General features: G+C 32.5%; 2 long non-coding RNA genes across 2 annotated transcripts; one reads left to right on the forward strand and one right to left on the reverse strand.

Annotated features, from left to right (window-relative positions):
* Window positions 1-568: 568 nt before the first annotated feature.
* On the reverse strand, window positions 569-1,170 carry LOC142223058 (uncharacterized). The gene is made up of 3 exons (XR_012718527.1): window positions 1,103-1,170; window positions 943-1,035; window positions 569-872 (listed from the first exon to the last, which is right to left on the reverse strand). It is a non-coding gene; the product is annotated as an uncharacterized LOC142223058 (long non-coding RNA).
* A 2,598-nt stretch (window positions 1,171-3,768) lies between these two features.
* On the forward strand, window positions 3,769-5,098 carry LOC142223059 (uncharacterized). The gene is made up of 4 exons (XR_012718528.1): window positions 3,769-3,915; window positions 4,555-4,628; window positions 4,696-4,788; window positions 4,859-5,098. It is a non-coding gene; the product is annotated as an uncharacterized LOC142223059 (long non-coding RNA).
* Window positions 5,099-24,549: the final 19,451 nt, after the last annotated feature.

Raw genomic sequence — 24,549 nt, forward strand, 5'->3', positions numbered from 1 at the left:
CCATTTAACATAAATTGATCTTTTAAGGGATTTACTTGTATTAAATATGTGGCCTGACTCTGAGAGTCTAGAATTTATATGCCAAGAGAGGTTAGGTTAGGTATAGTGGCAGCTTGTTATTTTAGGTTCACTTAGACTCAGCCACACTTGGTGCACATCTCTTTTATCAATGTGTGCTGGTTCAATACCTAGTTTTGAAGGCCTGCACCGAAAAAAAAGTTTACTATTGTTGACGAAAAATGAACTAACCCATAGTAAGAATGACCATGATTTGGTGCCAAAGATTTTTTTCATCTAGATAAGTTCATGATTTTCTTATAAATAAGTTTATGTATTGCATCGTATTTTAGTTCATTCTTACTACGCTGTGGGAAGAATGTACTTACACTCATTCAAAATATTCCTGCTATCCGGAAAAATGAACAAGTTTTTGGGAATCCTACATTTAGAAATTGGTTTCAAATAAACTGTTTATCAGTATAATTTTCAAAGAAGTAAATAAATTGAGGAATTAAAGGTACAACAAGCCTGTATACAACTAAGAAATTTTTCGTACAATATAAGACAATTTTTCATAACTACCAGTATTTTATTTCAAAAAATTATTATTATATTACATAAAACTATGGCTTATGATATACAATAAAAGAAATGTTTTTATTCGTACGCTGTATGCTGTTACTTTTCGGTAGTTAGTAATTGCTTCTTCAAAAGAGTAATATTCTATGTTAGTAGAATGAAACTAATTAATATCAATTTCCATTTTTTATCCATATGAAAGATATATGCCATAAGTTGCTATTTTCATTTCATTTTTGTCCAATTTCACCGATTTCGCTAGTTTTTGTTGTGTGGATTTGCGTCATAAGCCTCTGAAGTTAAAAAGGTATATAAAATATAAAAATATTATCAAATTCTATGGTATTTTGATCTTTAACTTACAAGAGAATTTTCTTAGAGCAAATAGGGATATCAGCTTAGTTAGCATTAAACAGTAAGAAGATTCCAAAAAATACCATTAGATTTGCTGTCATCCTGCAAATGAAAATTATTTTTAATAAATAGAAATTTTGGCTTTATTACAAATGGACGAAAAACTTACCACATTGAAAAAAATCATCCAATTACTACATTAGTGGAATCATATCCATGCACAAATGGGACATTTTTTTAAATCCTTCTCAGAATATAAATGAAATAAAAATATTATAAAATTAGATATAATTTCCACTTGTCAATATAGCATTTAGTATTTATGGTGGATATTAAGTTCGAGTTTAGTGGCTAAAATCCCAATGTTTCATGATTAGTTTTCTTTAGAAATACATGGGAACAAAATTGAACCGTTTTTGTGTTCATTTAAAATTTATATCAAATTTTTAGTAATTTGAGGTCGCTGAATCCAAATTTACACTTGTTTTTTTAAGAGCTCGACTTTTTGAGATATACGATTATGTTCAAAATTAAGGCACTTCCGCTATATATATTGGAATAACTTGAAAACGATTCATCATATTAAATTAAAAAAACAGCGTTCTACATAAGCTTAAAAACGATTTATGTTCTTAATCGTGTAATCCATTTAAAGAATATAAACTTAATAAAAAACTTGTTTCGAGCTATTCTCCATCAAGTTATATTTAAATTTGCATCTTAGGCGTATAATTTTATACTTTTCTTACTGATTTATTTCTGATTTTAGCACCTAAACTCGAACTTAGTACACACCTTAAGGACTCGCTATAACATAAAAATATAGACTCAAAAAATTGTACTGTGATCCAGATGTAGAGTAAATATAGATCATTTTATTACCATTCATTATGAATATTTTTATGTAAACCAATTTAAAACCGCACTAATTTTAAATTATTAATAGAAATATACAGTTTCTTAATATGTGATTTATTTTAGAGTTATTTATTTTTTTATCAATATAAAGTGTTTTTGTTTTCTCTTACATCACACCATTCACTTATCATTTTCTAAAATGTTACGAAATAAATGTATTTTTATTAATAAACACAAATACCGCACGCAAGCGCACCACGTGTGCGCTTCATAAATGCATCAACAGAACTGAATGCACCAATAAAACTCAAAGACACAAATAGTCATAAAGGACACATATGTAAAGAAAAACAACTCCACACACACACATGATCCCTTTCTGATCTCGCTATTGCAACAAACCAACTATCACCACAAAAGATACCAACAACACACATTCCATAACATCATCGCAATAACAAACACAAACAAAAAAAAAGATGATGCAATAATTTCATAATTTCTTCTCACTTCAATTTCCAGTATCACGTTTATTGATTACATAGTTGGTATTCTATCTATAGGATAAGGTAAAATATATTCAAAATTTACGAGGTATCCATAAAAAATTATATACACCCGTCAAGGATTAAATTAACTACTTTTTATTCTACTTTATCTAAAATTTTCAATGTGAGGAAATATACTCCAACTTATAGTAAAAATCGCAATAAGCTGTAGGAAGCCGCCATACGAATCGGTACTGTGGTTAAGTTAATTTTTACTACAAAAATTTTTTTCCATACAAAAAATTTTCTTAGTAAATTGTCCACATTTCGTAGTAAGATTTTTATATTGCCTATGTTTACTGAAGTTTTATAAGTTTTCCTTTAGCTAAGTTAATTTTCGCAGTGGTTACGAAAAATGAACTATATTACAGTAAATTTTTTGAACTATGTGGAAGTTAAACTGGTCCTAAAATTAACAAGACACCTTTTTTTCTGTGCAAGTCTCATCGATTTGAAATCGGAAAATTTTTGGAATTTACGATGACCGGAACAAGTCTAATTGGAGAAATCTCAAATTTTTTGTGATTACGATTATGGAAACACACAGAAAAAAAGGTGTCTTGTTAATTTTAGGACCAGTTTAACTTCCACATAGTTCAAAAAATTTACTGTAATATAGTTCATTTTTCGTAACCACTGCGAAAATTAACTTAGCTAAAGGAAAACTTATAAAACTTCAGTAAATGTTTTTTAGTTCACTAACTACGAAATGGGACGGATTTTTCCTTAAATAAATTTCCAATACAATAGTTAATGCATCGTTGATTGTATTATAAAAAGACATAGGCAATATAAAAATCTTACTACGAAATGTGGACAATTTACTAAGAAAAATTTTTGTATGGAAAAAAATGTTTGTAGTAAAAATTAACTTAACCACAGTACCGATTCGTATGGCGGCTTCCTACAGCTTATTTCGGTTTTTACTATAAGTTGGAGTATATTTCCTCACATTGAAAATTTTAGATAAAGTAGAATAAAAAGTAGTTAATTTAATCCTTGACGGGTGTGTATAATTTTTTATGGATTCCTCGTAAATTTTGAATATATTTTACCTTATCCTATAGATAGAATACCAACTAATCAATAAACGTGATAATGGAAATTGAAGTGAGAAGAAATTATGAAATTATTGCATCTTTTTTTTTTTGTTTGTGTTTGTTATTGCGATGATGTTATGGAATGTGTGTTGTTGGTATCTTTTGCGGTGATAGTTGTTTTGTTGCAATAGCGAGATCAGAAAGGGATCATGTGTGTGTGTGTGGAGTTGTTTTTCTTTACATATGTGTCCTTTATGACTATTTGTGTCTTTGAGTTTTATTGGTGCATTCAGTTCTGTTGATGCATTTATGAAGCGCACACGTGGTGGCCTTGCGTGCGGTATTTGTGTTTATTAATAATTTTAGAAACTGATAAGTGAATGGTGTGATGTAAGAGAAAACAAAAACACTTTATATTGATAAAAAAATAAATAACTCTAAAATAAATCACATATTAAGAAACTGTATATTTCTATTAATAATTTAAAATCAGTGCGGTTTTAAATTGGTTTACATAAAAATATTCATAATGAGTGGTAATAAAATGATCTATATTGACTCTACATCTGGATCACAATACAATTTTTTGAGTCTATATTTTTATATTATAGCGAGTCCTTAAGGTGTGTACTAAGTTCGAGTTTAGGTGCTAAAATCAGAAATAAATCAGTAAGAAAAGTATAAAATTATACCCCTTCGATGCAAATTTAAATATAACTTGATGGAGAATAGCTCGAAACAAGTTTTTTATTAAGTTTATATTCTTTAAATGGATTACACGATTAAGAACAGAAAATCGTTTTTAAGCTTATGTAGAACGCTGTTTTTTTAATTTAATGTGATGAATCGTTTTCAAGTTATTCCAATATATATAGCGGAAGTGCCTTAATTTTGAACATAACCGTATATCTCAAAAAGTCGAGATCTTAAAAAAATAAGTGTAAATTTGGATTCAGCGACCTCAAATTACTAAAAATTTGATATAAATTTTAAATGAACACAAAAACGGTTCAATTTTGTTCCCATGTATTTCTAAAGAAAACTAATCATGAAACATTGGGATTTTAGCCACTAAACTCGAACTTAATATCCACCATAAATACTAAATGCTATATTGACAAGTGGAAATTATATCTAATTTTATAATATTTTTATTTCATTTATATTCTGAGAAGGATTTCAAAAATGTCCCATTTGTGCATGGATATGATTCCACTAATGTAGTAATTGGATGATTTTTTTCAATGTGGTAAGTTTTTCGTCCATTTGTAATAAAGCCAAAATTTCTATTTATTAAAAATAATTTTCATTTGCAGGATGACAGCAAATCTAATGGTATTTTTTGGAATCTTCTTACTGTTTAATGCTAACTAAGCTGATATCCCTATTTGCACTAAGAAAATTCTCTTGTAAGTTAAAGATCAAAATACCATAGAATTTGATAATATTTTTATATTTTATATACCTTTTTAACTTCAGAGGCTTATGACGCAAATCCACACAACAAAAACTAGCGAAATCGGTGAAATTGGACAAAAATGAAATGAAAATAGCAACTTATGGCATATATCTTTCATATGGATAAAAAATGGAAATTGATATTAATTAGTTTCATTCTACTAACATAGAATATTACTCTTTTGAAGAAGCAATTACTAACTACCGAAAAGTAACAGCATACAGCGTACGAATAAAAACATTTCTTTTATTGTATATCATAAGCCATAGTTTTATGTAATATAATAATAATTTTTATACCCTTCACCACTACTGTGGTACAGGGTATAATAAGTTTGTGCATTTGTATGTAACGCCAAGAAGGAAAAGTCTGAGACCCATCGTTTAGTATACCGATCGTCTTAGAATTAAATTCTGAGTCGATTTAGCGATGTCCGTCTGTCTGTCTGTCTGTCTGTCTGTCTGTCTGTCTGTCTGTCTGTCTGTCTGTCTGTCCGTCTGTCTGTCTGTCTGTTGATGTATTTTTGTGTGCAAAGTACAGCTCGCAGTTTTAGTCCGATTGTCCTAAAATTTGGTATAGGGTCCTGTTTCGGCTCAAAGACGATCCCTATTGATTTTGGAAAAAATCGGTTCAGATTTAGATATAGCTGCCATATATATTTTTCACCGATCTGGTCATAATTGGCGTGTATATCAACCGATCTTCCTCAAATTCCGTACATCCAAATATTTTATGAGTCTCGAAAAACTTGCAAAATATCAGCCAAATCGGTTCAGATTTAGATATAGCTCTCATATATAGCTTTCGCCCGATTTACACTCATTTGCCCACAGAGGCCAATTTTTTGCTCCGATTTAGTTGAAATTTTGCACAGGGAGTAGAATTAGCATTTTAGCTATGCGTGTCAAATTTGGTTGAAATCGGTTCAGATTTAGATATAGCTCCCATATATAGCTTTCGCCCGATTTACACTCAAATGACCACAGAGGCCAATTTTTAACTCCGATTTAGTTGAAATTTTGCACAGGGAGTATAATTAGCATTGTAGCTATGCGTGCCAAATTTGGTTGAAATCGGTTCAGATTTAGATATAGCTCCCATATATAGCTTTCGCCCGATTTACACTCATATGACCACAGAGGCCAATTTTTTACTCCGATTTAGTTGAAATTTTGCACAGGGAGTAGAATTAGCATTGTAGCTATGCGTGCCAAATTTGGTTGAAATCGGTTCAGATTTAGATATATCTCTCATATATAGCTTTCGCCCGATTTACACTCATATGACCGTAGAGGCCAATTTTTAACTCCGATTTAGTTGAAATTTTACACAGGGAGTAGAATTAGCATTGTTGCTATGCGTGCCAAATTTGGTTGAAATCGGTTCAGATTTAGATATAGCTCCCATATATATGTTTTTCTGATTTCGACAAAAATGGTCAAAATACCAACATTTTCCTTGTAAAATCGCCACTGCTTAGTCGAAAAGTTGTAAAAATGACTCTAATTTTCCTAAACTTCTAATGCATATATATCGAGCGTTAAATCATAAATAAACTTTTGCGCAGTTTTCTTAAAATTGCTCCAGATTTAAATGTTTCCCATATTTGTACCCTTCACCACTACTGTGGTACAGGTTATAATAAGTTTGTGCATTTGTATGTAACGCCAAGAAGGAGTAATCATAGACCAACCTTTTAGTATACGGATCGGCTTGGAATTAAATTCTGAGTCGATTTAGCGATGTCCGTCTGTCTGTCTGTCCGTCTGTCTGTCCGTCTGTCTGTCTGTCTGTTGATGTATTTTTGTGTGCAAAGTACAGCTCGCAGTTTTAGTCCGATTGTCTTAAAATTTGGTATAGAGTACTGTTTCGGCTCAAAGACGATCCCTATTGATTTTGGAAAAAATCGGTTCAGATTTAGATATAGCTGCCATATATATTTTTCGCCGATCTGGTCATAATTGGCGTGTATATCAACCGATCTTCCTCAAATTCCGTACATCCGAATATTTTATGGGTCTCGAAAAACTTGCAAAATACCAGCCAAATCAGTTCAGATTTAGATATAGCTCTCATATATAGCTTTCGCCCGATTTACACTCATTTGCCCAAAGAGGCCAATTTTTAACTCCGATTTGGTTGAAATTTTGCACAGGGAGTAGAATTAGCATTGTAACTATGCGTGCCAAATTTGGTTGAAATCGGTTCAGATTTGGATATATGTCCCATATATAGCTTTCGCCCGATTTACACTCATATGACTACAGAGGCCAATTTTTTGTTCCGATTTAGTTGAAATTTTGCACAGGGAGTAGAATTAGCATTGTAGCTATGCGTGCCAAATTTGGTTGAAATCGGTTCAGATTTGGATATATCTCCCATATATAGCTTTCGCCCGATTTACACTCATATGACCACAGAGGCCAATTTTTAACTCCGATTTAGTTGAAATTTTGCACAGGGAGTAGAATTAGCATTGAAACTATGCGTGCCAAATTTGGTTGAAATCGGTTCAGATTTGGATTTATGTCCCATATATAGCTTTCGCCCGATTTACACTCATATGACCACAGAGGCCAATTTTTTGCTCCGATTTAGTTGAAATTTGCACAGGGAGTAGAATTAGCATTGTAGCTATGCGTGCCAAATTTGGTTGAAATCGGTTCAGATTTAGATATATCTCCCATATATAGCTTTCGCCCGATTTACACTCATATGACCACAGAGGCCAATTTTTAACTCCGATTTAGTTGAAATTTTACACAGGGAGTAGAATTAGCATTGTTGCTATGCGTGCCAAATTTGGTTGAAATCGGTTCAGATTGAGATATAGCTCCCATATATATGTTTTTCTGATTTCGACAAAAATGGTCAAAATACCAACATTTTCCTTGTAAAATCGCCACTGCTTAGTCGAAAAGTTGTAAAAATGACTCTAATTTTTCTAAACTTCTAATGCATATATATCGAGCGATAAATCATAAATAAACTTTTGCGAAGTTTTCTTAAAATTGCTCCAGATTTAAATAATTCCCATATTTTTTTACTAAAATTGTGTTCCATCCTAGTGCATTAGCCAACTTAAATTTTGAGTCTGTAGATTTTGTAGAAGTCTATCAAATTCTGTCCAGATCGAGTGATATTTAAATGTATGTATTTGGGACAAACCTTTACATATAGCACCCAACCCATTTGACGGATGTGATATGGTATCGAAAATTTAGATCTACAAAGTGGTGCAGGGTATAATATAGTCGGCCCCGCCCGACTTTAGACTTTCCTTACTTATTTTTTACTAAAATTGTGTTCCATCCTAGTGCATTAGCCAACTTAAATTTTGAGTCTGTAGATTTTGTAGAAGTCTATCAAATTCTGTCCAGATCGAGTGATATTTAAATGTATGTATTTGGGACAAACCTTTACATATAGCACCCAACCCATTTGACGGATGTGATATGGTATCGAAAATTTAGATCTACAAAGTGGTGCAGGGTATAATATAGTCGGCCCCGCCCGACTTTAGACTTTCCTTACTTGTTTGAAATAAAATACTGGTAGTTATGAAAAATTGTCTTATATTGTACGAAAAATTTCTTAGTTGTATACAGGCTTGTTGTACCTTTAATTCCTCAATTTATTTACTTCTTTGAAAATTATACTGATAAACAGTTTATTTGAAACCAATTTCTAAATATAGGATTCCCAAAAACTTGTTCATTTTTCCGGATAGCAGGAATATTTTGAATGAGTGTAAGTACATTCTTCCCACAGCGTAGTAAGAATGAACTAAAATACGATGCAATACATAAACTTATTTATAAGAAAATTATGAACTTATCTAGATGAAAAAAATCTTTGGCGCCAAATCATGGTCATTCTTACTATGGGTTAGTTCATTTTTCGTAAACAATAGTAAACTTTTTTTTCGGTGTGCCTCTGCGAATTTAAAATAAATTAATCGATTTTTCAAAGATATTGTGAACCTTGTATAAAACATGCTCAACAATAAATTGCTATATGTCTTGGCAGTAAATCAAAAATATAAAATATCGAAATAATGTACTTATAACATAAAGTAATAATCGCTTATATTTTGGAGCGACCCCATTTTGACACAATTTACTGAAGGGAAGTTTTACGATTCGCATATCGTGTTCCAAATATTACGATTTTATGTAGAAACTGGTGATAATGAAACTCAATGCAACACTGAGTGGCGTGGCGCCATAATTATTTTGTAATCTTGCTAATTTTCACTCATTTTGCAGCGTCGATGTATTTCGAAATAGACAATTGCATTCAAAAAAGCCATTCCTTGTAACTTAAAGATTCATTTATTGTTTTCTTTTTTTAAAAAATTTGCTGGACTAAAATGTTTTTTCTTTAAGTTTATTTTGGAATTGAAATTTTGCGAATCGCACGATTTTATTTTCGATACAAATCGCAAAATTTTGTGAAATTGGGAACAGGCCTGTTTATTTCTCCTAGAAGTCGAAATTGTTCTATTTAAAAAGAATGTAGGTTTTGTGAACCCGTATTAAATACGCATACTAAATATTGTTGATATCAGCCACTATGTTGATGTGGCCTTCAAATAGTTTTGGTCCTTGTCGGTCTGCAACTCGAGTCAACTTTTAAATTTAGTTTTCTAATTTATATCGGTCCATTTTTGGAACCATTCACAACGGTATTTTTACTCGAAGTTGACTACGTACTCGTGGTTCATGGATATTAAAGTGGAATAATTCCTATATGTTTTATCTATTAAGAGTTAGTTAGCTAGGACCCAAATTAAGTTATCGATCCCAGCCAGATCTATACTAAAGAATGTGGAAAAGTTCATTTGACTGAATGGATCAAGTTCCTTAATATTGTTTGTCCATATAGCTCGAATAATAATTAATTATAAATTAAATCATGAATTTGGAATTTGATCGTTTGTTTCGGTGTCAGGCTAACATGAAAAGGAACAAGTGTATACGGCCGTAAGTTCGGGCAGGCGGAATCTTATGTACCCTCCACTATGGATTGCGTAGAAACTTCTACGAAACACTGTCATCCACAATCGAATTACTTGGGTTGTGGTATCTTAAAACTTCTTAACATCGTTTTCTAAATTGTGAGTTAGTCCATACGTGCTATATATTAGACAAAAAAGGTATGTATAGGTAAGTCTACAAATAATTACGAATCGATATGGACTTTTGCACGGTACGTAGAGAGCCAGAATTGAAATATGGGGGTCGCTTTTATGGGGGCTATATACAATTATGAACAAATTTTTGTGTGATTGGGGATGAATTTATCTGAGGGTTATATATAACTACACTGAAAAAACAGTGAACCCTTTTCCATTGCAAAATGAACTAAACTGTAGTAATATTGACCATGATTTAGCCCTTAAGATTTTTTTCAACTTGTCTAGTTTATAATTCTCTTAAATTTTAGTTAATCTACATGGATGAAAAAGACTGTTTTTCATATGTTTGGCTATAAACATTATATGTTTGGAACACAAATTTTTAAACACAATATTTTTGAGTGCAAGCATATAATGTTCATAAACTAGCATAACATGTTTGGGACATATATGTTAATATGTTAGAACATATTATGTTTGGGACATAAAATGTTTGTAAATATAATATGCTTGGATGCAAGCATATATTAATTTAGAAATAGCCTATAAACATATATGTGTTTAGTAGCTTGGAGCGCTATTTAATAGGAAGCGATATTGAATTAAGTTTGTGGTTGTTGCTTGTTATTACAAAATTAACATTTTTTTATTTTTCCTTGGGCAATTGATCAGCTACTTCTTTGATCCTTACAAACTGTGTGGTCAGCTGTTCGAATCCCCGTCCGGCAAAAGGTAAAACTAAAATAAAACAAAAAGAATCATACAATTGAATAATTTCTTCTACAATGTTTGTATTACAGAAAAAGGTGCTAAGAACTAAAAAATCTCGTGGAAGTGAGAAAGATGTGGGGGAATATACTATTGGGCATAAACAAAATTTTGAGCATTCAGGTCGAAAACCTATGTTGTTAGCACCTATATTACCTGTTTATTTTCATAATTCATTATGATTGTAAATATATAAATAAATAAATACAATTTTGAGCACAATATTGTTTGGGAGAATTTTTTTTAAGCATATAATATTTTTGGGTGCAAAATGCTTCCAAACATATTATATGTTCACATAATAACATATTGTTTTTTGGAAGACAACATTATTGAATTTGGATGCAAAAATACAAAATGTTTGGAACTTAGACTACCCAAACATATATTGTTTAGACCAATATGCTTTCAAACATATTATATATTGGAAGAGATCAAACATATAAATGTTTGGGCAATAGCCAAAAATGTATATGCTTGAAGCAAAATATGTTTGGGAGTATATGTTACAGACGCGATTTTTTGTGAGGGTGTATAACATTGTATTTTAGTTCATTTTTACAACACCGTAAGATTTATATACCCCTACCAAGTTAAAAAGTCAGTATTATTTTGGTTTACTTACTTATTTTTTGGGAAACCCGATAATAAAAATTGGTTAACAGTCTCTTTAAAATGTCGACGACTAAACTATTTTTAAATCAATCATTCCACAGTACAGAGAAATTAAATAATTAAAGGAACAACAAAGCGTTTTACTATTATGAAAATGTTCATACAATAAAATTAAACTTTCTTTAAGCAAAAGTACTTTATTACAAAAACTTATGATGAAAGTTCTTAATACAATGTTTTTGTGAATGAAAATTATGACCACGTGGAACAAGAAAGTAGTTTATTTTAAATCGCTGTTTGGACATTTTGACTTTTCCTTAGTTTTTTATTCATCGTAATTATAATTTTCACATATATTGCTGAAAAAATGGAAGGAATAATGAAAATTGTTAAAAATTAACATGTAATAAAATATATTTTTTAGCTCTTTAAATTAATTTATAACTTACCATATTTGGGGGCATTTTATTAAATGGTGTAAGGAATTCAACTTTTCTTAAATAAGCGTACCTCATAAAGTTTGTACCTGAAACAATTAGAGAAATAATGAATTAAGCAATATATTAACTCATAAAATTGTGTTGTTATCGATATGAAGGACATAATACAATAAATATTCTTGTTAAAAGAAAGCCAAAGTTTTAATATAAAACTTACCAATTCTCTATTACATTGTACGCTGAGGTTAAAAAGTTATCGAAATTCATTAAATAAAAAACATTAAATTTGTTTCCAAAAAATCTAATTAAAGAAATAATATGCATAGAAAAAACTAAATATTCTGGTTAAAAGAATGTTAAAGAACGCTTACCAATTCATAAGAATGTTTTACATTAAAAATATTAAATTGGTTTCCAAAAATATTTGATTAAAGTAATACTAAAATAAGGTATTAAAAACCTGTAATTTTGACAATAAAAAGGTCATAAAAACGTAAATATTCTAGTAAAAAGAAAGCCAATTTTTAAAAGAAAACTTACCACTTCTGTATTAAATTATACGCTGAGGAGAAATATAAAAATTTGCCCGAATCCATCAGGGGTTGCTCTTAAATTAAATATTTTTTTACAACAAAGAAAAACATGAGTTTCATGAGGTTAATAAAATAATAATAATAATTAGCAAATAATAATATACATAAAGAATATTATTTTTTAAAAGAAAGCCACATTGAAAAAAGAACACTTACCTATTTATGATTAAACTATACGCTGAGGTGTAACAAACAATTTTCCAAATTCATCTGGAGTTACTCTGAAATTGAATATTTATTTTTTACATTGAATAATCAAAATTTAATTAGATAAAACAATTTCAATATACTTTCCATTTCAGCATTTTTTCCTAAATATTGAACATTCTTAATAACTTTTTTCTAAGCTACCGATCATCACTTCGCCATCGTACATCTCATCGCTAAAATATCAATAACTTTAATTTAAAAGTTTTAATAAACAAACACCAATATATGTCTCAAAAAACCAAAATATTCCATACCTTTATATTCCCTTGTTACATACTTGCTAAAAAGGTGCAACAGCCCACGCCAACGCCAACTATACAACTGAAGCATGCCAAACAAAACCAAGCAAAACCAAAACATTTCTACAACAACAAAAACACATGTGCCTTCATTGAAAACAACACCTCATCCAGACAAATAATCAATTCGCAAATAATAAACACACACACAAACCACTGAAAGAACAAAAATAAAACCAACCCCACGCTCAGATATACACAACATCCCCATCACTCGCTACCATTTCTCATTATTGCATTGCATGCTCTCACTCTCAAAAAAATTTCAAGTAACATCATCGTTACATTAAACATATTCCACTTTGACGAGAAAGATCTATGTACTATGCATTAGTTCATCGCATCTGTCCACAATTTACTCTAAAAACAAGTGAGGAAAGTCTAAAGTCGGGCGGGGCCGACTATATTATACCCTGCACCACTTTGTAGATCTAAATTTTCGATACCATATCACATCCGTCAAATGTGTTGGGGGCAATATATAAAGGTTTGTCCCAAATACATACATTTAAATATCACTCGATCTGGACAGAATTTGATAGACTTCTACAAAATCTATAGACTCAAAATTTAAGCCGGCTAATGGACTAGGGTGGAACACAATGTTAGTAAAAAACAAGTAAGGAAAGTCTAAAGTCGGGCGGGGCCGACTATATTATACCCTGCACCACTTTGTAGATCTAAATTTTCGATACCATATCACATGCGTCAAATGTGTTGGGGGCTATATATAAAGGTTTGTCCCAAATACATACATTTAAATATCACTCGATCTGGACAGAATTTGATAGACTTCTACAAATCTATAGACTCAAAATTTAAGTCGGCTAATGCACTAGGGTGGAACACAATATTAGTAAAAAAATATGTGAAACATTTAAATCTGAAGCAATTTTAAGGAAACTTCGCAAAAGTTTATTTATGATTTATCGCTCGACATATATGCATTAGGAGTTTAGGAAAATTAGAGTCATTTTTACAACTTTTGGACTAAGCAGTGGCGATTTTACAAGGAAAATGTTGGTATTTTGACCATTTTTGTCGAAATCAGAAAAACATATATATGGGAGCTATATCTAAATCTGAACCGATTTCAACCAAATTTGGCACGCATAGCAAAAATGCTAATTCTACTCTCTGTGCAAAATTTCAACTAAATCGGAGTTAAACATTGGCCTCTGTGGTCATATGAGTGTAAATCGGGCGAAAGCTATATATGGGAGATATATCCCAATCTGAACCGATTTCAACCAAATTTGGCACGCATAGTTACAATGCTAATTCTACTAGCTGTGCAAAATTTCAACTAAATCGGAGTTAAAAATTGGCCTCTGTGGTCATATGAGTGTAAATCGGGCGAAAGCTATATATGGGAGATATATCCAAATCTGAACCGATTTCAACCAAATTTGGCACGCATAGCTACAATGCTAATTCTACTCTCTATGCAAAATTTCAACTAAATCGGAGTTAAAAATTGGCCTCTTTGGGCAAATGAGTGTAAATCGGGCGAAAGCTATATATGGGAGGTATATCCAAATCTGAACCGATTTCAACCAAATTTGGCACGCATAGCTACAATGCTAATTCTACTCCCGATGCAAAATTTCAACTAAATCGGACCAAAAAATTGGCCTCTGTGGGCAAATGAGTGTAAATCGGGCGAAAGCTATATATGGCAGATATATCCAAATCTGAACCGATTTTAACCAAATTTGGCACGCATAGCTACAATGCTAATTCTACTCCCTATGCAAAATTTCAACTAAATCGGAGCAAAAAATTGGCCTCTGTGGGCAAATGAGTGTGAACCGATTTCAACCAAATGTGGCACGCATAGTTACAATGCTAATTCTACTCCCTGTGCAAAGTTTCAACTAAATCGGAGTTAAAAATTGGCCTCTGTGGTCATATGAGTGTAAATCGGGCGAAAGCTATATATGGGAGATATATCCAAATCTGAACCGATTTCAACCAAATTTGGCGCGCGTAGTTACAATGCTAATTCTACTTCCTGTGCAAAATTTCAACTAAATCGGAGTTAAAAATTGGCCTCTGTGGTCATATGAGTGTAAATCGGGCGAAAGCTATATATTTGAGATATATCTAAATCTGAACCGATTTCAACCAAATTTGGCACGCATGGCTACAATGCTAATTCTACTCCCTGTGCCAAATTCAACTAAATCGGAGTTAAAAATTGGCCTCTGTGGTCATATGAGTGTAAATCGGGCGAAAGCTATATATGGGAGATATATCCAAATCTGAACCGATTTCAACCAAATTTGGCACGCACAGTTACAATGCTAATTCTACTCCCTATGCAAAATTTCAACTAAATCGGAGCAAAAAATTGGCTTCTGTGGGAAAATGAATGTAAATCGGGCGAAAGCTATATATGGGAGCTATATCTAAATCTGAACCGATTTGGCTGATATTTTGCAAGTTTTTCGAGACCCATAAAATATTCGGATGTACGGAATTTGAGGAAGATCGGTTGATATACACGCCAATTATGACCAGATCGGTGAAAAATATATATTGCAGCTATATCTAAATCTGAACAGATTTTTTCCAAAATCAATAGGGATCGTCTTTGAGCCGAAACAGAACCCTATACCAAATTTTAGGACAATCGGACTAAAACTGCGAGCTGTACTTTGCACACAAAAATACATCAACAGACAGACAGACAGACGGACATACAGACAGACGGACATCGCTTAATCGACTCAGAATTTAATTCTAAGACGATCGGTATACTAAACGATGGGTCTCAGACTTTTCCTTCTTGGTGTTACATACAAATGCACAAACTTATTATACCCTGTACCACAGTAGTGGTGAAGGGTATAAATATGTGAAACATTTAAATCTGAAGCAATTTTAAGGAAACTTCGCAAAAGTTTATTTATGATTTATCGCTCGACATATATGCATTAGGAGTTTAGGAAAATTAGAGTCATTTTTACAACTTTTGGACTAAGCAGTGGCGATTTTACAAGGAAAATGTTGGTATTTTGACCATTTTTGTCGAAATCAGAAAAACATATATATGGGAGCTATATCTAAATCTTAACCGATTTCAACCAAATTTGGCACGCATAGCAACAATGCTAATTCTACTCTCTGTGCAAAATTTCAACTAAATCGGAGTTAAACATTGGCCTCTGTGGTCATATGAGTGTAAATCGGACGAAAGCTATATATGGGAGATATATCCCAATCTGAACCGATTTCAACCAAATTTGGCACGCATAGGTACAATGGTAATTCTACTCGCTGTGCAAAATTTCAACTAAATCGGAGTTAAAAATTGGCCTCTGTGGTCATATGAGTGTAAATCGGGCGAAAGCTATATATGGGAGATATATCCAAATCTGAACCGATTTCAACCAAATTTGGCACGCATAGCTACAATGCTAATTCTACTCCCGATGCAAAATTTCAACTAAATCGGACCAAAAAATTGGCCTCTGTGGGCAAATGAGTGTAAATCGGGCGAAAGCTATATATGGGAGCTATATCTAAATCTGAACCGATTTGGCTGATATTTTGCAAGTTTTTCGAGACTCATAAAATATTCGGATGTACGGAATTTGAGGAAGATCGGTTGATATACACGCCAATTATGACCAGATCGGTGAAAAATATATATGGCAGCTATATCTAAATCTGAACCGATTTTTTCCAAAATCAATAGGGATCGTCTTTGAGCCGAAACAGGACCCTATACCAAATTTTAGGACAATCGGACTAAAACTGCGAGCTGTACTTTGCACACAAAAATACATCAACAGACAGACAGACGGACAGACAGACAGACAGACAGACAGACAGACAGACAGACGGACATCGCTAAATCGACTCAGAATTTAATTCTAAGACGATCGGTATACTAAACGATGGGTCTCAGACTTTTCCTTCTTGGCGTTACATACAAATGCACAAACTTATTATACCCTGTACCACAGTAGTGGTGAAGGGTATAAATATGGGAAGCATTTAAATCTGAAACAATTTTAAGGAAACTTCGAAAAGGTTTATTTTTGGTTTATCGCTCGATATATATGTAATAGAAGTTTAGGAAAATTAGAGTCATTTTTACAACTTTTCGACTAAGCAGTGGCGATTTTAGAAGGAAAATGTTGGTATTTTGACAATTTTTGTCGAAATCAGAAAAACATATATATGGGAGCTATATCGAAATCTGAACCGATTTCAATCAAATTTGGCACATATGACTATATTACTAATTGTACTCCTAGTGCAAAATTTCAAGCTAATCGGCATAAAACTCTGGCTTCTGGGGCCATATAAGTCAATATCGGGCGAAAACTATATATGGAAGCTATATCTAAATCTGAACCGATTTCAACCAAATTTGGCACGCATAGCTACAATGCTAATTCTACTCTCTGTGCAAAATTTCAATTAAATCGGAGTAAAAGATTGGCCACTGTGGTCATATGTGTGTAAATCGGGCGAAAGCTATATATGAACCGATTTCAACCAAATTTGGCACGCATAGCTACAATGCTAATTCTACTCCCTGTGCAAAATGTCAACTAAATCGGAGCAAAAAATTGGCCTCTGTGGTCATTTGAGTGTAAATCGGGCGAAAGCTATATATGGGAGCTATATCTAAATCTGAACCGATTTCCACCAAATATGACACGCATAACTATAATGCTAATTCTACTCCCTGTGCAAAATTTCAACTAAATCGGAGCAAAAAATTGGCATCTGTGGGCAAAGGAGTGTAAATCGGCCGAAAGCTATATATGGGAGCTATATCTAAATCTGAACCGATTTGGATGATATTTTGCAAGTTTTTCGAGACCCATAAAATATTCGGATGTACGGAATTTGAGGAAGATCGGTTGATATACACGCCAATTATGACCAGATCGGTGAAAAATATATATGGCAGCTATATCTAAATCTGAACCGATTTTTTCGAAAAACAATAGGGATCGTCTTTGAGCCGAAACAGGACCCTATACCAAATTTTAGGACAATCGGACTAAAACTGCGAGCTGTACTTTGCACACAAAAATACATCAACAGACAGACAGACGGACATCGCTAAATCGACTCAGAATTTAATTCTATGACGATCGGTATACTAAACGATGGGTCTAAGACTTTTCCTTCTTGGCGTTACATACAAATGCACAAACTTATTATACCCTGTACCACAGTAGTGGTGAAGGGTATAACAAGTGTATACGGCCGTAAGTTCGGCCAGGCCGAATCTTATGTACCCTCCACCATGGATTGCGTAGAAACTTCTACGAAAGACTGTCATCCACAATCGAATTACTTGGGTTGTGGTATCTTAAAACTTCTTAACATCGTTTTCTAAATTGTGAGTTAGTCCATAAGTGGTATATATTAGACAAAAAAACTTATGTATAGGTAAGTCTACAAATAATTACAAATCGACATGGACTTTTGCACCGTACGTAGAGAGCCAGAATTGAAATATGGGGCCCGCTTATTTGGGGGCTATATAGAATGATGAACTTGATATGGACCAATTTTTGTGTGATTGGAAATCGATTTATCTGAGGGATATATATAACTATAGACCGATATGGACCTAGTTACGCATGGTTTTTAACGACCATATACTAGCACAATGTACCAAATTTCAACTCACTCGGATGAAATTTGCTCCTCCAAGAGGCTCCAAAAGCAAATCTCGGGATCGGTTTATATGGGGCTATATATGATTATGGACTGATATGGACCACTTTTGGCATGGTTGTTATACGATCACCACGTACCAAATTTCAAGCTGATCGGATGAATTTTGCTTCTCCAAAAGGCACCGGAGGTCAAATCTGGGGATCGGTTTATATGGGAGCTACATATAATTATGGGCTGATAGGAACCAATTCCTGCATGGTTGTTGGATACCATATACTAACATCACGTACCAAATTTCAACCGAATGGGAAGAATTTTGCTCTTCCAAGGGGTTCTGGAGGTCAAATCTGGGGATCGGTTTATATGGGGCCTATATATAATTATGGACCGACACCGACCAATTTTTACATGGGAGTTTGAGGCCATATATTAACACCACGTACCAAATTTCAACTGAATCAGATGAATTTTGGTCTTCCAAGAGGCTCCGGAGGTCAAATCTGGTGATAGGTTTATATGGGGCTATATATAATTATGGACGATATGGACCAATTTTTTCATGGTTGTTAGAGACCATATACTAACACCATGTACCAAATTTCAGTCTGATCGGATGAAATTTGCTTCTCTTAGAGACCTCGCAAGCCAAATCGGGGATCGGTTTATATGGGGGCTATATATAATTCTGGACCGATGTGGACCAATTTTTGCATGATCGTTAGAGACCATATACCACCACCATGTACCAAATTTCAGCCTGATCGGATGAAATTTGCCTCTCTTAGAGGCCTCGCAAGCTAAATTTGGGGGTCCGTTTATATGGGGGCTATACGTAAAAGTGGACCGATATGGCCCATTTTCAATACACATCAATAACAACTAATTGTGCCAAGTTTCAAGTCGATAGCTTGTTTCGTTCGGAAGTTAGCGTGATTTCAACAGACGGACGGACGGACATGCTCAGATCGACTCAGAATTTCACCAGGACCCAGAATATATATACTTTATGTGGTCTTAGAGCAATATTTCGATGTGTTACAAACGGAATGACAAAGTTAATATACCCCCCATCCTATGGTGGAGGGTATAACAATACTCTTAAATGCATATCAGTATAAGAACGATGAAACGTTTAACTTAAAATTAGCAAAAGCTTCATGAAATGATATCTACCCATTTTTGACGAAAATGTCTATAAATTTAATTACATGTGTACTAAAAATATTTCATTGAGAAATGTTGTACCAACTATTATTAACTATAGGAATTGCCAGTAAGAAATTGCTATCCGCTTCCAAGTTCAATTTTCGTAAAAAAATATTTTCTCATACAAAAACTCTTTATAGTAAATTACACTTATTATTTAGAAAGTATTTTACATTTCATAAGTAGTTTTATAGTATGACGAAAGAATTTTTAACTACCAGTTAAGAAAATTTTTAAGGAAATTTCCATCGTATTTTGTAGGCTATGAACTAAACGATTGCTACTTAAAATTTGTAAAATTTAATTTCGAGTAGTTAATTTTCGTTAAAGATACGAAAAATGAACTAAAATTCTGGAAAATTCTTGTAATAAATTATTGTAAAAATCTTCTTAAATTTACGAGACACTTTTTTTTCTGTGTATAGACCGATATGGACCTAGTTAGGCATGGTTGTTAACGGCCATATACTAGCACAATGTACCAAATTTCAACTGACTCGGATGAAATTTGCTCCTCCAAGAGGCTCCAAAACCAAATCTCGGGATCGGTTTATAGGGGGGCTATATGTGATATGGACCACTTTTGGCATGGTTGTTAAATATCATATACTACAACCACGTACCAAATTTCAACCAGATCGTATGAATTTTGCTTCTCCAAAACGCACCGGAGGTCAAATCTGTTTATATGGGGGCTATATATAATTATGGACCGATGTGGAGACCATATACTAACACCATGTACCAAATTGCAGCTGGATCGGATGAAATTTGCTTCTCCTAGAGGATTCGCAAGCCAAATTTGGGGGTCCGATATGGCGCATTTGCAATACCATCCGACCTACATCAATAACAACTACTTGTGCCAAATTTCAAGTCGATAGCTTGTTTCGTTCGGAAGTTAACGTGATTTCAACAGACGGACGGACATGCTCAGATCGACTCAGAATTTCACCACGAACCAGAATATATATACTTTATGGGGTCTTAGAGCAATATTTCGATGTGTTACAAACGGAATGACAAAGTTAATATACCCCCATTCTATGGTGGAGGGTATAAAAATGCTGAATTTGGAGTCAAACAAAATAGGTTAGTATTTTTTTCTGCATTGCCATATTGATAACTTTTTTTCGTTAAAAACCATAACACGTGGTTATGAACTACTCTACTTGAATCTGCGGTACATGCACGGACGAAAAAGACTGTTTTGCATATGTTTGGGTGTACAAATTATATGTTTGGAACTCAAATTTTTTAACACAATATTTTTAAGTACAAGCATATAATTTTCATAAACTAGGATAACATGTTTGGGACATATAACATACACAAAGAAAATTTAATTAACATTTTTTCTACCAGTGAATGCCTAAGGTGAAACATAATATGTTTGAACAATACAAACAATATTTTGTTTGGACCAATCCTGAAAATATATATGCTTGAAGCAAAATGTGTTTGGGGCATATGTTACAGAAGCGATTTTTTTTGAGGGTGTGGATCTTTTGTGCCTCCATGTGTTTTTCTCTCTTCCTAATTTAAAGATTTCGGTGGATATAACTAATGGTGTTTTCTTTTCTTGTAAAAAATGCACACTTTTTTTGCATTTTGTCCGGAAAATGTACTCTTTAGATTCTTTTCTAAAAAAACAGGCAAGTGAGTGCTGCGATTGCCCTGTTTCCTTCTTTGAATTCTTTTCTGCCCGCTGAAATGATAGCATTTTTTTAGGTTGCTGGTAACATTTTAAAAATGCGCATTCTGTACAGACAAAATGAAGGCAAAGCACTTTTTTCAGAAAAGAAAACACCATAAGTGATACAATTTTTAATTGTTTTGAAATCTCTACTCATTCTCGTCGAATTCAGCCAACTAATTAAATAATTTAATATCATTTTTTTTTTCTTGACTACATTTAATAAGTCGAACTAAAATTCAATTTCCTGCACTCAACGTCTGATTACAAATTTCTATTAAAAATGTTACAAAAACACGAAGGAGGATACTTCCTACACATACTTGGATTTGCCGCCATTCATTTTTCATTAAAATTCCGCTTGAATGACACTTTTTACCATTAACAACCGTCCTGATGTCCATATCCTCATTGTCGTCCGCAAGCACATTAACACATAACACAGTTTATTGGAAGAATTGAAAGCTTTTTCATTTTACTGCCCATAGCCTCGAATGGCCCAATTTAAATGAAATTATTTCCGTGAGCTGGCAAGGACACCGTAGGAATCGGCAGTAAACGTCTTTGCGACCAAACTGGACGTGTACTTTTCAACCAAACCGCTAGTGGAAAAGCCCATCAATAACATTAAATGGCCGAAACGTGGGTGATACACAGTACCAACAATCCGTACTTGCCGCAATTGGTAGTAGATGGACATTATGCCTTCTGTGGTTGCAGCAACCTTTATTGCTGTACGATCATGTCGTATCGTACACAATGAGCAGCAAGACTAGGCACTATTGGAAATCAAATGAAATGGGCTTGCATAAATATTATTGAGTATTCTTTACATTTTTGTCTACCAATATTTAAATGTCAATGTTTAAAAGAAGTTTTTAGACTTTAGTGATCGAAAATGATCAAAAATTAATGAATAAAAAATTGAGTTGGTTTTAAAATTTTTAATTGAAACTCGCAATCCTATTCTCCTTGCCAAAAAAGTATTGGATATTCGAGCGTATCATATGGACTAGAAATTTTGATATGTTTCAAATAAAAAACGTCTTTAAAATAAAAATCTCCCATTTTTAAACGCAAAAAGTCAGCAAATTTAAAAACGTTTTCATTAATTTTAAAGATTTTTTTCAGAAGTATTAAAGTCATGTTGACCTTAGTAAAATGAAATTTTCTTTCATGTTAACACACTGAATTTTAAGTCGAGTCACTTATATAAGGACAAAACGACTTCATTGAAGAGTTTATCGAGTTTTGAACAAGCAAAAAAATCTTTATATCAGAGAAATGCGTCTTCTATGATAAGCAAAATCCGCATTCGAAATTTAAGGACATGAAATCTTTGGCCTCAAGACAATTTTTTTCACTATACTGCCGTTTTATCAGCTTTTTAAATATTTTGTGATTATCGAATGACATTCAGTCTGTTGGAACTTGAAATAATTGCACCAATTCGTAGCAATTGCATTGAAAATGACTTGTGCTTCAGAATTGCCAAGGAAATGAAAAATTGCATTCTTCATCAGGAATATGAAATAGAGATTCTGCTTTGTGTTATACACTAACAATAAAGAATGTTCGGTTCCAAAGATTATGTCTTTACATTATTTTTTATATTGACAGGACAAATTTAAGACAAATTTATATTTTAAGTATAATTTGTGCGTCCTTGATTCTAGGAAACCAAGTTGAATTTATTCATCTTTTGAGCTTTTTTCTTCGTATGCTATCAAAGTTCTATAAAACGTGTTAAAATACGAATGCCAGTTTTGATTTGCATAGACGTAATTCTCCAATATAAAGATTTTTTCCGCATCCAAGAGTGGATGCACTTTTTTGTCCTTATAGTTAAGTGATTCGACTTAAAAATTGGTATCGTTGTAAGAAAGAAAATTTTTTAAATAACTCTGATAGCACATGAGTAAATTCAAATTTGTATCGTACACCCAGAAAAAAGTGTCTTCGAAATCAAAGGAAAAAATGTTCATCAATATTTAGTTTAGCCATTTTATTTCCATTAAGTTAAATTTTTATGTGAAATAATAAAATTTACTTGTTTCGGTAAAAAAAACTCCTAAACTGAAAGCTGTTAGGAATAGTTCATTAACTAGAATAAGGCATGGCATTTTACTAATTCTGTTTTCTACGCTGGGTATAAGATTTTACTACTGAACAAGAAAATTTTATTCACTGATAACAAAGCAATCGTCAAAATAAACAAAAACCATACTAAAACCAAATTTCCTCAAATTTAGTAAAATTTCTTATAAAATGATAATTCTGACTTCCTTTATTATAGAAAGCTTAACATACATACGAATAACACTTGGCATAGAAAGTATTCAATCCTTTCAAAACCTAAGGAAACATACTTGTTAGAAAATAGGAAATTTTCCTATATCTCTTTTGTCTACATGTAATCGATACCTGTCATCAGTGTAATCGATATGTTTGCGCGTGGGTTGTTTTTTAGTTGGAATCGCGTTGTTATGGTATACGGAGAGATTGTTAAAAAATAATATAGTAAAATAATATAATAAATAACAAATAAAATATTTGTTATTTTAAATTAGTGAGAAAATTTTTCGTTTTTTGGAAATTATTAAACATAAATAACAAACAATAAGTCTATCAATGTTCGTGAGGGTGTACAAAGAAAGAAAACACCAACAGAATAACAACCCCTTCATTCATCAGGTAACATTCAGGACGCTAACCTATTGTGAAAAAATTGGTTTATGATTTTTTATATTTGTAGGCATTGAAATTGTAAAAGAAGGACAAAATCCGTTAGGCAGCAACTTATTAAAAGTGAAAGGTACAAGAAGAAGACCACAAAAAATAAGTTTTACAGTTGATAACATTACATGGAAATTGGAAATAGTGGAATAATAAACTAATATTTCGATGCTGTTGATTCTTAATAAATATATTTAATATAATAACAAAACATGTCTTATTGAAGAAAAAATTGCCTATATAAATAAATAAAATTGTATTTAAAAACGATGATAAACAGTTCTAATTTTGAAGTAAAAGGTTTATAACAAATATGTAAGATTTGTAACAAATATGTAAGATTTGTCCAAATG

Source organism: Haematobia irritans, chromosome 2 (genome assembly GCF_050003625.1).
Source record: "Haematobia irritans isolate KBUSLIRL chromosome 2, ASM5000362v1, whole genome shotgun sequence".
NCBI classification, from domain to species: domain Eukaryota; kingdom Metazoa; phylum Arthropoda; class Insecta; order Diptera; family Muscidae; genus Haematobia; species Haematobia irritans.